Here is a 13,785-nt window from a genome sequence, read left to right on the forward strand (position 1 = left end):
GTTTGCTGTGCAAGCTATTCACAGAGAATTGAAACATTCTCCATGGGAAAGATGGGCGAGGCCCCAGCACCGATCCTCTGACCGGAGAGGGGCTCACAGCCGCGCCATGTAAAACGCACGGCCTCCACAAAATAAGCGGCCAGAGAATGGCCGGGTCCGTGGCCGCACATGCGCATGGCGACGACCTGCAGCAGTCGCGCTGTACAACATGTCGGCCGCGAGCGGACCTGACCTGACAGATAGTGCCCCTCTGGACCTCCCCTCGCCACTCCTGGGGCACCAGTCCCCCCAGCTCTCGCCGAAGGCCGCCCCGCCCGCCGACTTGTGCCGCTGCACACAGTCTGCAGCTGCCATGCGACTTCCCACACGGCTGGGACCACACGTCAACTGCGTAGTTGGGAACTTGGCCCATCAGGGGCGGAGCATCGGGGGACGGCCTTCTGCTAACATCCTGAGGCCGTCCCAATGGCATGCGGCTACTCCTCGATGACGCCGTTTTGGAGGGTGCGAAGCGTCCAAAAACCGATGCCACCCCCGATTCAGTCGGAAAAAGGAATTCTCTGCCTGATCGCTGATTACAAAATCGCCGTCGGCAAGCGTAGAATCCCGCCCCCTGTGCCTTTAATCAGTGAGAGATCCTGGGTCAAATTCTCCAATTCCGAGGCTAAGTGCGGAGGATCTGTGGCATTTTACATGGAAAAAATCGGCGCAGCCCCCTCCCCGATGCTGCGACAGGTGAGGGGTTGGCAGCCACGCCACGAAAAGCTCCCGGCCTCCACAAAATAAATAGCCGGGTCTGTGGCCCCCCTGACCACACCCTCGCCAGAACAGAGATCCTGTCCCTTTAATCAGAGAGACCCTGTCCTTGGAACAGAACAGAGATCCTGTCCCTTTAATCAGAGTGACCCTGTCCCTGGAACAGAACAGCGACGGTGGGGCAGTTGATAAGGGTGAGAGGGGCGGTGTATGAGTATGGGGAGAAGGCAAGCAGGGTGCTAGCCCACCAATTGAGGAAACAGGAGGCTGCGTGGGAGATCGGGAAAGTGAAGGACGAGGGAGGGAAGATGGTCTTGGACCTGGCGGGGGTGAATGGGTTGTTTCGGGACTTTTACAGCAAGCTGTACGAGTCAGAATCCCCAGCCGGCGCGGAGGCGATGAGGCGGTTTATGGAGGGGTTGGAGTTCCCAAAGGTGGATGAGGAGCTGGTGGAGGTCCCGGGGACCCAATTAGGCTGGTAGAAGAGGTGGAGGGACTGGAGGCGATGCACTTGGGCAAGGGTGCTGACAGGTACCTGGTGGAATTTTATAAGAAATTCATGGGGGGTATTGGGGTCGCTTCTGGGAAGGGATTTTAACAAGGCAAGGGAGCTGGGAGTTCACCCCCGACGTTGTCGCAGGCTTCATTTACCCTCATTTTGAAGTGGGAAAAGGACCCGGAACAATGTGGGTCATAGAGACCCATCTCCCTGCTAAATATTGGCTAAGATCTTGGCCTCGGGAATAGTGGATTGTGTCCCTGGGGTGATAGGGGAGGACGCAACATGGTTTGTGAAGGGGAGGCATTTGACGGCCAACATCAGGAGGCTACTCAATGTGATCACGATACCGCCAGAGGGACGAGAGGTCGAAGTGGTGGTTGCCATGGAGGCAGAGGTCTTTGATCGAGTGGAGTGGGACTATTTGTGGGAGGTCCTGGGGCAGTTTGGATTTGGGCAGGTTTTGTGGACTGGGTCTGGTGGCATTTATACGGACGAACCGGGTGATTTCAGATTATTTCATTCTGCACTGGGGGACGAGGCAGGGGTGCCCCCTCTCCCCACTGGTGTTGCCCTTGCCCTGGCGATAGAACCGTTGGCGATGGACTGAGAGCGTCAGGGGATAGTGGGATTGTGGATATTATGAAAGAGAACATTCTTTTAGCCAGACAAATAAATGTGTCAAGCTGAGGGAGCAAAGGATGTCAATGTGTTAAGAGAGAGAGAGACCTGGGCCAACCTTTCTGTGGTGTTGGGCGTTCTGACACACAGATGAGCCAACACAGTTGTATTTGGTACAACGCTGTTTTATTCAAACTTACTATCTACAGTTTTGTCTTGATACTCTGCACGTGGGGACTCCCTGTCTGTGATGTTAAAACAGGTCTTGTCGTTGTCCTTGTCCCCAGATCTACTGCCCACCAGGTGTCGTGTTTGTCCTTTTATACAGTCCCTGTCTTTGTCTGTGATTGGTTGTGGTGTTGTGTGTTCTGATTTGTCTGTTGGTGTGTCTATCATGATGTGTGTGTTTGAATATCATGACATCCCCCCTTTTTACAAAGATATGTGCCTGCGTGGTTATAAATATAATCGTGTCGTGAGTGCATCTAAGAGTGTGTGTGTGTTGTGTACAGCATGTGCATATGACGTAACTATTTACATGGGGCGATGTCGGGTGCGTCACGCTAACGAGGTTGTACCATAACAAAACATGAATGCGAAAAAAAAAACTTTGAATAGTGGTCCGGTCAAACGATATCTGGAACGATAAACAACAACAGGTTATAATACAGTAGTGTTTAACTTTTTAAAAGTATGAACAGTGTTATAAGTCCAGTCTAATGGGTGTGCGACGAATTCGGGTTGACCGCCTCAAGGGTGGGTCAAGAACCACCGGCTGATGTGCAAGCCTGGCCATGGGTGGCGATGGAAGGGGCGTGATCTGCGGCAGCTCCACGAAGTCATCCTCGGAAGCCTGTTGAGTATCCGGCGTGTGTGTACAGTGTGGCTGCGAGCGTGGAAGTCGGCGAAGGGCGCGCCGATTGCGGCGACGCACTGAACCATCCGGCATGCGTATCAGGAACGAGCGGGGAGCCACACGTCGGAGAACTTCGGCCGGTGCTGACCAGCCACCATGCGGTAGATGGATGTGTACTTTGTCTCCGGAGGACAGGGGGGGGGAAGGTCCGTCGCCCGTGTGTCGTACAGACTCTTCTGGCGATCACGCTGCATTTGCACCTTACGAAGGACCGTATCATGGTCCGTTGTTGGTACCAGGATGGATGGTACCGTCGTCCTGAGGGAGCGACTCATCAGGAGCTGTGCTGGCGAGAGACCCTTGGCTAGCGGGGCCGATCGATAGGCCAGCAAGGCGAGGTTAAAGTCCGATCCGGCAGCAGCCGCCTTACAGAGGAGCCGCTTGGCAATGTGAACGCCCTTCTCTGCCTTCCCATTCGACTGTGGATGTAGAGGGCTGGACGTCACATGAGTGAAACTATATGCTGCGGCAAAGGACGACCATTCACGGCTGGCGAAACAGGGTCCATTGTCCGACATGACAGTCATTGGAATGCCATGGCGAGCAAATGTTTCCTTGCAGGCCCAATGACTGCGGACGACGTCAGATCATGTAGAGGCATGACTTCCGGGTAGTTGGAAAAGTAATCTATAATAATGATGTAATCTCTGCCGAGCGCGTGAAGTAGGTCAACACCCACCTTCGCCCAGGGGGACGTCACCATCTCGTGTGGTAGAAGCGTCTCCGGAGGTTGCGCCGGCTGAAACCTCTGACAGGTTGTGCAATTGAGCACCATGTTGGCTATGTCTTCATTAATACCCGGCCAATATACCGCCTCTTGGGCCCTCCGTCTGCATTTCTCGACTCCCAAGTGGCCTTTGTGTAGTTGATTAAGAATCATCTGGCGCATGCTGTGCGGAATGACAATCCTGTCTAACTTCATAAGGACCCCGTCAATGTTGGTAAGGTCATCTCGCACATTATAAAACTGTGGGCACTGCCCTTTGAGCCACCCTTCCGCCATGTGGCGCATCACTCGCTGTAGAAGGGGGTCAGTCGCTGTCTCTGCGCGTATGCGGGCCAGACTTGGGTCGTCAGCCTTCAGATTTGCTGCTGTCAGAGTAACGTGTGCCTCAATTTGACATACGAACCCCTCCGCATCTGGTGGTGTACTCACTGCTCGGGAGAGCGTGTCCGCCACGATGAGATCCTTCCCCGGAGTGTAGATCAGTTCGAAATCATACCTCCTGAGTTTAAGTAAGATGCGCTGGAGGCGAGGGGTCATGTCGTTCAGGTCCTTGTTTATTATGTTGACCAGGGGGCGGTGGTCAGTTTCGACCGTGAATCGTGGAAGACCATACACATAGTCGTGGAACTTGTCCAATCCAGTTAACAAGCCCAAACATTCTTTTTCTATTTGCGCGTAGCGCTGTTCCGTAGGGGTCATGGCTCGTGAAGCATATGCAACCATGGCCCATGACGACGTGCTATCTTTCTGCAAGAGTACTGCTCCAATACCAGATTGGCTGGCATCCGTTGAGATTTTTGTGGGGCGAGCCGTGTCAAAGAACGTCAACACTGGTGCCGTGACCAGTTTGTGCTTGAGCTCCTCCCATTCCAGCTGATGCGATTGTTGCCATTGGAATTCTGTTGATTTCTTCACGAGATGGCGCATATCCGTTGTATGAGAAGCAAGGTTGGGAATGAACTTCTCAAGGAAGTTGACCATGCCCAAGAATCTTAGGACAGCCTTCTTGTCAGCCGGCCGTGATATGGCTGTGATGGCGCTAATTTTGTCTGCATCGGGACGGACCCCTGATTGTGAGATGTGGTCCCCGAGGAACTTCAGCTCAGTCTGGCCAAAGGCACACTTGGCGCGGTTGAGACGCAGGCCATTTTGTCGTATGTGGGCGAAGACGCGTCGTAGACGATGCATGTGTTCCTGCGGAGTGGTGGACCAAATGATGATATCGTCCACATATACACGTACCCCTTCGATGCCTTCCATCATCGGCTCCATGATTCGGTGGAAAACCTCAGATGCCGAGATGACGCCAAATGGCATCCGGTTGTAGCAGAATCTGCCGAAAGGGGTGTTAAACGTGCATAGCCTTCGGCTGGCCGGGTCCAATTGGATCTGCCAAAATCCTTTGGACGCATCCAGTTTGGTAAATATTTTGGCTTGGGCCATCTCGCTGGTGATTTCCTCTCGTTTCGGGATGGGATAGTGTTCCCGCATGATGTTGTTATTTAGATCTTTAGGATCTATGCATATGCGGAGCTTGCCAGAGGGCTTTTTTTTACACAGACCATGGAGCTGACCCATGGCGTGGGCTCCGTGACACTGGATAGGACCCCTTGGTCCTGAAGAGCCTGCAGCTGCAACTTGAGGCGGTCTTTGAGTGGCGCAGGAACCCTGCGAGGTGCGTGAACAACCGGGATGGCGTCCGGTTTGAGGCGAATCTTGTAAGTGTATGGCAATGCCCCCATGCCTTCAAATACCTCCTGGCTGTGAGCAAGGAGGGAATGGAGATTTGCGTGGAACTCAGCATCCGAGAAGTCGGATATCTCATCTGGAGAGAGAGACATAATGCGCTGTACCAGGTGAAGGACCTTACACGCCTGTGCGCCCAGTAACGAATCTTTTGATGAGCCAACAACTTCGAAGGGGAGTGTGGCCGTGTGCGTTTTGTGAGTTATCTGTAGCTGGCAAGAACCCATGGACGGGATGACGTTCCCGTTATAATCAACCATCTTGAGCCGGGATGGTGTGATGGGTGGTTTGACCTTCATGGCCTGGAATTCAGAATATGCAATCAGGTTGGCGGATGCGCCGGTGTCCAGACGGAAGGTGACGTGCAATTGGTTGACCGTTAGGGTGGCACTCCACTCATCGGCCGGATTGATGGCATTGACCCTGTTTACATCGATGACGGAAACCCGGAAGGCATCCTGGTCATCTGCATCATTTAGCTGGAAATCTTGATGCGTGGGCTGGACGGTCCTGACGTGTCTGCGAGGTTGTCGGAGATGTGTAGGATCCATGGGTTGAGCTGCACGACAATAGGCAGCATAGTGGCCCATCTTGCCACATCGGAGGCACTGTCGGTTTTTAGCAGGACATTGCCCTTTTAAGTGTACAGCTCCACAGTTGCCGCACGTCATGACGTCACGGCGTTCGTTGCGCCACTGCGCATGCGCAGTGTGATCTTGCATTGGGCGCGCCTGCGCGGTGCGTCCCTCGATGTTGCCATTGGTTTTGGCGCGCACAAGCGCGGGAGACCGCGAAAAGCGCGGTAAGCGGCCGCTCTCGTCGGGGCCGCGGGTCAGGAGATAATCGATGGCCTGGATGCGTTCGGCGTCGTGGGCGGCCTGGCTTGCCGATTCGACGGCTGGGGACCCCCTCCGTGCCAATTTGGACGCCTGAAATCAGGCAAAACGGCTGGTTGCATTCTCGTGGAGGACACAGGCTTCCACTGCAGACGCTAAGGTGAGGCTTTTGATTTTAAGAAGCTGCTGGCGTAGGCCACTGGAGGCAATGCCAAAAACAATCTGGTCCCTGATCATGGACTCTGAGGTGTTGCCGTAACCGCAGGACTGCGCTAGAATTCGGAGGTGCGTCAAAAAAGGTTGAAAAATCTCCTCCTTACCTTGCAGGCGTTGCTGAAAGAGATATCTTTCAAAACTTTCATTCTCTTCAACATTAAAGTGCTGGTCTAGCTTGAGGATGACTGTGTCATACTTGGATTGGTTTTCACCTTCTTCGAACACCAGTGAGTTGAAGACATCGATGGCGTGCTGACCTGCGTAGAAGAGGAGCATTGCAATCTTTCTTTAATCCGAGGCACTCTGCTTCTCGTTGGCTCGGATGGACAGGTCGAATCGCTGCTTGAAGAGCTTCCAATTGGTACCAAGGTTCCCCGCGACTTGCAACGGCTGCGGTTTATCGGTGAAGTCCATGTCCAGAATGGCAGGTTAGTCGGCGGGTATCGATCCACTCCTGTACCATGTGGTGTTGGGCGTTCTGACACACAGATGAGCTAACACAGTTGTATTTGGTACAACGCTGTTTTATTCAAACTTACTATCTACAGTATTGTCTTGATACTCTGCACGTGGGGACTCCCTCTCTGTGATGTTAAAACAGGCCTTGTCGTTGTCCTTGTCCCCAGATCTACTGTCCACCAGGTGTCGTGTTTGTCCTTTTATACAGTCCCTGTCTTTGTCTGTGATTGGTTGTGGTGTTGTGTGTTCTGATTTGTCTGTTGGTGTGTCTATCATGATGTGTGTGTTTGAATATCATGACACTTTCCAGAGTCTACACCCTCCCTGGATTCACTTCCTTTCCCTTCAGTTGCTGCAAATCACCAATTGAAGGTCAGAATGAGAAAAGAAATGGAAAGGGGGAAAAAAGAAAGTGTTTTACTCACAGATGTTGGAGACAGGAGGAAGTTTGAATCTGTGTGAAGTTCAATCGTCATTCACACAAAACTCGAACTGATTGGCTAGAGGACCAGAGTCCTTCATGTCCTAACTCTTGCCATTGGTCAATACCTCAGCAGGAAGGTCAGGGAGTGGACTTTCCCTCGAACATGCGCAGCCTCTCCTCTCTCTTGGACATGCGCAGCCCCGTGCCGGGGGGAGGGGAAATCACCCAGTGGCTTCTCGCTCTGGCCGGAGCTGTCAGCCGGTTGCCTGGAAACCTTATCTCGAGGAGGGGGAAGAATGAGTGGGGCGGAGCTGCTGTGTCCGCGCGCTGAGCCTGCGCACTGGAACCCTGGGACGTCACCGCGGACTCCGAAGCGTGCACCGGAAGGTTGTTGGTGAGCCGGAAGGAGTCTTTTCCACCATCCAATCAGCTCCCCCGTTGTCTGAATGCGGAAGCTGGACAATGAGGAAACCTGGGGCTTTCCACAGACTGCAAACCCCTCCCGTCTCCAACATCTGTGAGTAAAACACTTTCTTTTCTCCCCCTTTCCATTTCTTTTCTCATTCTGACCTTCAATTGGTCACTTGCAGCAAATGAAGGGAAAGGAAGTGAATCCAGGGAGGGTGCAGACCCAGGAAAGGCCCAGGCCTCTCTCGTAAAGACATTGACATCGTTTGCTCCCTCAGCTTGACACATTTATTTGTTCACAATTAAAGGGCTGTTTTTTCCAGGAGATGGATGACATTTAAGAAGACAGTAAATTAATGTCGGACAGAGACATGTCTCGTGTTGTTGTATGGTACAGATTAAATATGGTATTTATGGTTCTGTAGTACATTAAAGTACATTTATTATTATTTCTAGCCTTGTAATATTGTACTGTCGCTATGTTATATCTTTCCAGTCATCTCACTCAGAGGGCTATTAGTCTCTGGATTTCACTTCCACAGGGACCAGTGGGGTGTGGGGGTCATTGAATATATTCACGGATGAGGTGGACAGATTTTTAATAAATTGTTATTTTTTAAATCATTTCTAAACAATGAGTGCAACAGATATATTGCCAACAGAAATACAAGCAACACATCGCAGAATTAATTTGGAACAGGATATTTGAGGGACCAGAGCCTCGAGATGAAATGCCAAATCAATTGAACAACCAGTTAACAGGTTAAAATAGTGAGTGGGGAAAGAGGGTAAGATTATATAAAAACAGAGGATAACAATTCAGTTTGTAAAATATTACAAACAGACTAACAACATATACAAATTAAAATGAATAACACAACATGGATGACATAGAACTCCCGTAGTGCAGAAGGCCATTCACCCCTCAAGTCTGAAGTGACCCTCAGAAAGAACACTTCACTGAAGCTCGCTCCCCATCCTATTCTCGTAACCTGGTGCATTGATCATGGTCAAGCCATCTAACCTAAACATCTTGGACACTAAGGGGTAATTTAGTGTGACCAATCCACTTTAGCACAGTGGAACCACCCTTCGGCAATGGCACCACTCTGTTCTGCCATGATTAACGCTCGGATAATAGAAGAAAGGCGACGGATAATAAGCAAACGGCACATCTACCATAACTGAGATAAGATAATACGAGTCCGTGGAACACTCGAGGAGGAGAAGAAGACATTTTATCGGTGCTCACAGAATAACAACTCCCTTCAACAGGATAAAAGATAACAACACCATGATAGGGAAAGAGTCTGGATTAGAGCCTGAGTTAGTCTGAGCTGCAAATCATCGCTCCAATCCTATCCTTCAAGGATTTAGCGAAGGCCAAGGCAGTAGTCGGATTATTGAAAGACTTGACGGAGTTGTCAGATACAATTTTCAGGGTTACAGGATAAAGCGACATAATTCACTGTAAGGTGAGGTGGGAGCCAGGTCCCACCTCACCTTACCCGTCTCCAGGACCCTCTGGTGATCTTTCAAGTTGTGGAAGTGAATGATTACAGGCCTGGGATGAAAACTATCCCTCGGCCTCAAAGACAGGATCCGATGCCCTTTCTATTTTGAAACACCCAGGCTTCATATCCAGCTTGAGAAAACGTGGCAGCCGGTCCTCGAAGAACCTAACGGGAGCCTCACCCTCCACACCTTCTGGCAGGCCGACAACTTGGATGTTCTTTCTCTGACCCTCGGTTCTCCAAGTTCTCCAGGAGTCCGCCACATCACTCAGCCGGTTTCCAAGGATTGAATTTGTGCCTCCGCCGAGGAGGCATCAGGCTCAACGTTCAGGATTCTCTCCTCCGGATCATCGAGCCTCTTCATGGTGTTTTACAGCTCGGCCTCATGAGCTCACAGATATTGAGTCAGCACATCCAGCCTCTGGTCAACAACACGGAGAATGCCGCTGACATAGATCGGCCAATGATCCCACAGAATAGATGGAGGCTCGATGGGCCGAATGGCCAACTGCAGCTCGTATTTGTTATGATCTCTGCCGAAGACTGGAAGCAGTGAGCATGGATCTGTCAATCAACCTGAATCAGCACCTTCAGGAGAATTGGGAGGATGGATATTAGATACGGCAGAGTGAGAATGGAGGGAGAGTGTGTGGGATGGAGATTTACAGCTTTTGGGGAATGAGCGAGGAAAGAATGTTCTCTAGAAACTGGAATTGTCTGTTCTGAATTTCTATCCTGTACTGACAGTGATGTCTTTTGTAAATTGTTTTTACAGGCTATTAGAAGAGGAGGAATTACAGACCGAAATCTCAACTGTCAGCTCTCAGTCTGACTGAGTCTCTCAATTCCTTGGAAGTGAATATCACCGGACTCTGAATCTAGAAGGAGAAATGTTTGTCTTTTCTGTCTGCTTCAAAAAATGTTAACTATCAGTGTGACTGGAAAAGCACCGAAACACACACACCGGTGTGAGAGTGTTCCAGAGCACTGACTGTGGAAAGAGCTTTAACCAGTTACACAGCCTGAAAAAAATCACACCATTCACAGGGAAGAGAACGGACACGTGTTCTGTGTGTGGACGAGGCTTCAACTGATCGACAAACCTGGAGAGACATGACGACACCCGGGCCCTGGAGAAACGGTGGAAATGTGGGGACTGTGGGAAGGGATTCAGGGCTCCATCACAGCTGGAAGCTCATCGGCGCAGTCACACTGGGGAGAGGCCATTCACTTGCTCTGTGTGTGGGAAGGGATTCATTCAGTTATCCGCCCTGCAGTCACACCAGCGAGTTCACACTGGGGAGAGGCCATTCATCTGCTCTCAGTGTGGGAAGGAATTCACGCGGTTAGGCAACCTGCAGATGCATCAGCGAGTTCACACTGGGGAGAGGTCGTTCATCTGCTCTCAGTGTGGGAAGGGATTCACTCGGTTAGACAACCTGCGGATACATCAGCGAGTTCACACTGGGGAGAGGCCGTTCACCTGCTCTCAGTGTGAGAAGGGATTCACTACTTCATCGAGCCTGCTGAAACACCAACGAGTTCACAGTGGGGAGAGGCCGTTCACCTGCTCTCAGTGTGAGAAGGGATTCACTACTTCATCGAGCCTGCTGTCACACCAGCGAGTTCACACTGGGGAGAAGCCATTTGCTTGTTCTCAGTGTGAGAATAGATTCACTCAATCATCCGACCTGCAGAAACACCAGCGAATTCACACTGGAGAGAGGCCGTTCACCTGTTTTCAATGTGAGAAGGGATTCGCTCGGTTATCCAACCTGCGGATACATCAGCGAGTTCACACTGGGGAGAAGCCATTCACCTGCTCTCAGTGTGGGAAGGGATTCACTCAATCATCCCACCTGCAGACACACCAGCGAGTTCACACTGGGGAGAAGGCGTTAACCTGCTCTTAGTGAGAGAAAGGATTCAGATATCCACACATCCTGCAGGAACACTAGCGAGTTCATACTTGGAAGAAGCCATTCACCTGCTCTGAGCAGGGGAGACATTCAATGATCCATCCCAATCTCAGAGATACTAGCGAGTTAATTCTGGGGAGAGACCATTCATCTGCTCTCAATGTAGGGTGGGGTTTGTGGTTCATCACACCTGTTGTGACTCCAACAAGTTCACAGTAAATTACAGATGTTGGCTCCGTTGTTATTGTTTCTGCTCTCACTGACATCCAGGACTGCATTTTGTTCATTCTGACATCTGGTGAATGGTGATGATTGGAGGGTTTCTTTCTGCTGGACTGGCCGGTCTAACACCTCTGCCTCCGGTGGGCTGACCATTTTTGAGGCTAGTTGCGATTACCTGGTTCCAAGTTTGACGAGGAGCACAGAATGAAAAGGTGTTTGCACGTTGGAAGATATTTAGTTCCCAAAGCAGCCACGTTGCCATGAAGATGGGCTATGGTGGTTGCATGGTTCTTTTGCCTAATTTATCTGGGTGTTTCTCGCAGAAGGAAACTGTCATGGTGTGAGGAGCAAGTTGTCTGTGGTAGATTGGGAAATTACAATAAACATATCAAAGAAAGTGGCAACGCAGGTGGATAAGGAGCTAAGAATGCAGACGGCATGCTTGTCTTCATTGGTCGGGGCATGGAGTATAAAATGGGCAAGTCATGCTGCAGCTGTACAGAACCTTAGTTAGGCCACACGTGGAATATTGCCAACAATTCTGGTCATCACATTACCAAAAGGATGTGGCGGCTTTGGAGAGAATACAGAGGAGGTTTACCAGGATGCTGCCTGGCCTGGAGGGTATTAGCTGTCAGGAGAGGTTGGATAAACTCGGATTGTTTTCACTTGAGCGACGGAGGTTGAAGGATGACCTGATAAAAGTTTAGAAAATTCTGAGTGGCATGGACAGAGTGGATAGTCAGAAGCTTTTTCCCAGGTTGGAAAAGTCAATTACCGGGTGACATAGGTTTAAGGTGCGAGGGGCAAAGTTTTAAAAATATTTGATTAAGGCATGTGTGCTTTTCTTACAATAAGCGATACAAATACAAATGTAAACATAGTTCATTGCGTAAACATCCCTCCATCTCCCACTGCTCCCTCCTACTCTAGACACAAAATAGCCTAACGCCCCCCTATCTCATCACACCCCCCCCACCCTTTATTGCCTCTGCTGACAGTTTAGTTTTCTCTGAAGAAGTCAATAAACGGCTGCCACCTCCGAACGAACCCTAACGTTGCTCCTCTCAGGGTGAACTTAATTTTCTCAAGTCTAAGAAACCCGGCCATGTCGCTGACCCAAACCCCTGATGTTGGGAGCTTCGAGTCCCTCCATGCTAACAATATCCGTCTCCGGGCTACCAAGGAGACAAAGGCCAAGACGTCAGACTCTCTCGCCCCCTGAACTCCCGGATCTTCCGAAACTCCAAAGATCACCACCTCTGGACTCGGCGCCACCCTTGTTTTTCGCACAATGGACATGACATCCGCAAATCCCTGCCAGTGTCCCCTAAGCTTGGGGCATGCCCAAAACATGTGGACATGGTTTGCGGGCCCTCTTGCGCACTTCACCCACCTGTCCCCAATCTCAAAAAACTGCTCATCCGGGACACCGTCATGTGTGTCCGATGAACCACCTTGAATTGTATCAGGCTGAGCCTGGCACATGATGAGGACGTGTTGTCTCTGTTCAGAGCATCCTCCCACAGACCCGCCTCGACCTCCCCTCCCAACTCATCTTCCCATTTACGCTTTAGCTCACCTAACTGGGTTTCCTCCCACTCCATAAGTTCTTTGTAAATTTCTGAAACCTCCCTCTCCCCCACCCCCGTTCCAGAAACCACCTTGTCCTGTATCCCCTGTGGCGGTAGAAGGGGAAAGGTCGAAACCTGCCTTCGCGCAAAATCCCTTATCTGCAGATATCGAAACCCATTCCCTCGCGGCAATTCAAACTCCTTCTCCAAATCCTCTAAATGTGGAAAGCTTCCATCAATAAATAGATCCCCTAGCCTCTCAATCCCTGCTCTCTGCCGCCTCTGAAGCCCCCCATCCAGCCTCCCCAGGACAAACCAGTGGTTGCCACAAATTGGAGCCCACACCGATGCTCCCCCCACTCCCGTATGTTTCCGCCACTGCCCCCAAACTCTCAGAGCCGCCACTACCACTGGGTTTGTGAAGTACCAGGCTGGGGAGAACGGCAGAGGAGCCGTTACCAATGCCCCAAACTTGTGCCCTTACATGATTCCGCCTCTACCCACTCCCACACTGACCCTTCCCCCGCTACCCACCTCCTGATCATGGCTATATTTGCCGCCCAGTAGTCGTTACTAAAGTTCGGCAGTGCCCACCCCCCCCCCCCCCCCCCCGGCTCCGTTCTAACAGCACCTTCTTTACTCGCGGGGTTTTACCCGCCCACACAAAACCAGAAATCACCCTGTTCACCCGCTTAAAAAAGGCCTTTGGTATAAAAATAGGGTGGCACTGGAAAACAAACAAAAATCTCGGGAGGACCGTCATTTTTACGGTCTATACCCTCCCCGCCAGTGACAACGGGAGCCTGTCCCACCTCCAAAAGTCCTCCTTCTTTGTTCATCTAACCGGGTCAAATTTAATTTATGTAACTGCTCCCATCCCCGTGCCACCTGAATTCCCAAGTAACGGAAACTCCCACCATTTTAAACGGCAGTTCCCCCAGTCTCCTC

At 51.1% G+C, this 13,785-nt stretch overlaps 1 long non-coding RNA gene across 1 annotated transcript; it reads right to left on the minus strand.

Moving 5' to 3' along the window:
* Positions 1 to 7,556: 7,556 nt before the first annotated feature.
* Positions 7,557 to 10,019, minus strand: LOC140420307 (uncharacterized). Its single transcript, XR_011946286.1, has 2 exons — positions 9,896 to 10,019; positions 7,557 to 7,715 (listed from the first exon to the last, which is right to left on the minus strand). It is a non-coding gene; the product is annotated as an uncharacterized lncRNA (long non-coding RNA).
* Between the last annotated feature and the right edge of the window lie 3,766 nt (positions 10,020 to 13,785).

The sequence above is a fragment of the Scyliorhinus torazame genome, chromosome 5 (assembly GCF_047496885.1).
Source record: "Scyliorhinus torazame isolate Kashiwa2021f chromosome 5, sScyTor2.1, whole genome shotgun sequence".
Classification (NCBI taxonomy): Eukaryota; Metazoa; Chordata; class Chondrichthyes; order Carcharhiniformes; family Scyliorhinidae; genus Scyliorhinus; species Scyliorhinus torazame.